Here is a 2018-nt window from a genome sequence, read left to right on the forward strand (position 1 = left end):
TTTTTGACCTCCCCACGAAAAGTTTGGGTGATTCCTCCATCCCGGATTATAAGAGTTTGAATAAGGTCATTTCTAGGACGGTTCTGGAATCCCACGTGTTTTGCTCCCTCAGGCACATAGAATGGATTGCCATCTTGGCAATCCTGCACGTCATGCTCACCTCCACACTTATCACAGAAAATCTCTTGCAGACGCATAGCCGATCCACTCGCACTCATCCCATCAATCTTTCTGTTCAAAGCCTCTAACTGTGCTGACACCGCAGACAAATCAGTAACTTGATTAACTCCAGCACCTCGTTTCTGCCTATCAGAATGAGGATGATAGCTACTAGCAGCCATCTCCTCCAATAATTCATATCCTTCCTCAGCCGTTTTTCTCAGCAAGTTACCACAGGCAGCAGCATCTATCATGGTACGGTTAGGAGTAAGCAGACCGTAGTAAAAAGTTTGAACAACTAACCCAAGAGGTAGCTCATGGTGTGGACATCTCCTCAATAAATCCTTGTATCGCTCCCACGCCTCGTAAAGTGACTCAAGCTCATATTGAGCAAAAGTAGTAATGTCGGCTCTCAGCTTCATAGTCTTCGACGGAGGAAAGTACTTGATCAGGAATGCCTTCGCCATATCCTCCCATGTAGTGATAGACCCTACAGGCAAACAGTTTAACCACGCCTTAGCTTTATCTCTTAGTGAAAATGGAAATAAACGCAAACGAACAGCATCATCAGACACAGCATTAAACTTAAATGTATCGCAAATTTCAAGAAAATCAGCTATATGAGAATTAGGGTCGTCAAGTGCACTTCCCCCAAATTGAACAGTGTTTTGAATCATCTGAATGATAGCTGGCTTGATCTCAAACTGGTTAGCTCGGATGACTGGTCTCACGATGCTTGGACGTGCTCCATCAAGAGACGGTTGTGCATAATCCATCATCGGTATACGGCGTGGCATCTCAATCCGTCTCTCATTTTGGCGGTCCGCCTCCTGCTCTTGTTCGTGCCTCTCCATTTGTTCCTTGAGTCTTTGCTGTTGTCTTCGGCGTCTAGCAGTGCGTTCGATCTCAGGGTCAAAAGGCTCAAGCTTAACTTCGAGTGATCTTCGCATGCACCACAAGAAAAATCTGCAACAGAATAGGAGTACCAACTAACAATAAAATAAATAATACTAAAGAATTTAAATGAAAAATAGAAAAATTGTGACTCAACAGTCCCCGGCAACGGCGCCAAAAACTTGATCGAGCAAAACTTGCACAGTGAATATTCCCAAAATTTGTTTTATAAATGAAAGCTCGATTTAAAATATCGCAAGTGCACGATAGTCAAGTTATAATAACGTAAGTGAATACGAGTATCGATCCACAAGGACTGCGTTACAATATTCTTATTTTCACTTCAATTTCTTTAGCAACGATAGATTGAGTTGGTGATTAAACTAAAGTGAATTTAATAACTAAAATGATTAAAATGCAAGAACAAATAATCAAGGAATTAATGATTAAATTGGATGTAAATAAAATGAGAAGCGAATTTGTTGGGAATTATCAGTTCACCTACCGCTCGTGTTCAAATAATTATACTCGACTTTTACTTGTGCATTCGACAGAATTCCCTAGACTAATTGATATACTCTGTCGAGCTATATTAATACTAATCATAAACATGCAGTAATCAAGTATCCTCAATTATTTAACAGTTCACGATTGCATTACGCTCTATGGAATCCGCTAGCTTTCATCCGGGTGAATTATCACTATCGACACGTACCCAATTCCGTATATCTACTAAAATTGTAAATCCGTGGTCTATGCTATTCGATCCTATTGTCAATTATTCTATCGAAATCATTAACAACATGAAATAATCAAAGGAAGTTAGCTAGACTTCAATTGAAATAAGAAAACACAAAAGCATAAACAAATCACTCATAAAAACGTCGATAAATAATGTTAAACAACGAGTACGGGGTAGGATCCCCTCAAATCCCAACAAATATAGAGTTTAGCCAACAAAATTC

The 2018-nt window shown here is 39.7% G+C and overlaps 1 non-coding gene across 1 annotated transcript; it reads left to right on the plus strand.

The window, feature by feature from the left end:
- Window positions 1–471: 471 nt before the first annotated feature.
- On the plus strand, window positions 472–578 carry LOC140824908 (small nucleolar RNA R71). The gene has a single exon (XR_012116524.1). It is a non-coding gene; the product is annotated as a small nucleolar RNA R71 (small nucleolar RNA).
- The last annotated feature ends 1440 nt before the right edge of the window (window positions 579–2018 follow it).

This window comes from Primulina eburnea, chromosome 2, assembly GCF_022965805.1.
Source record: "Primulina eburnea isolate SZY01 chromosome 2, ASM2296580v1, whole genome shotgun sequence".
NCBI classification, from domain to species: domain Eukaryota; kingdom Viridiplantae; phylum Streptophyta; class Magnoliopsida; order Lamiales; family Gesneriaceae; genus Primulina; species Primulina eburnea.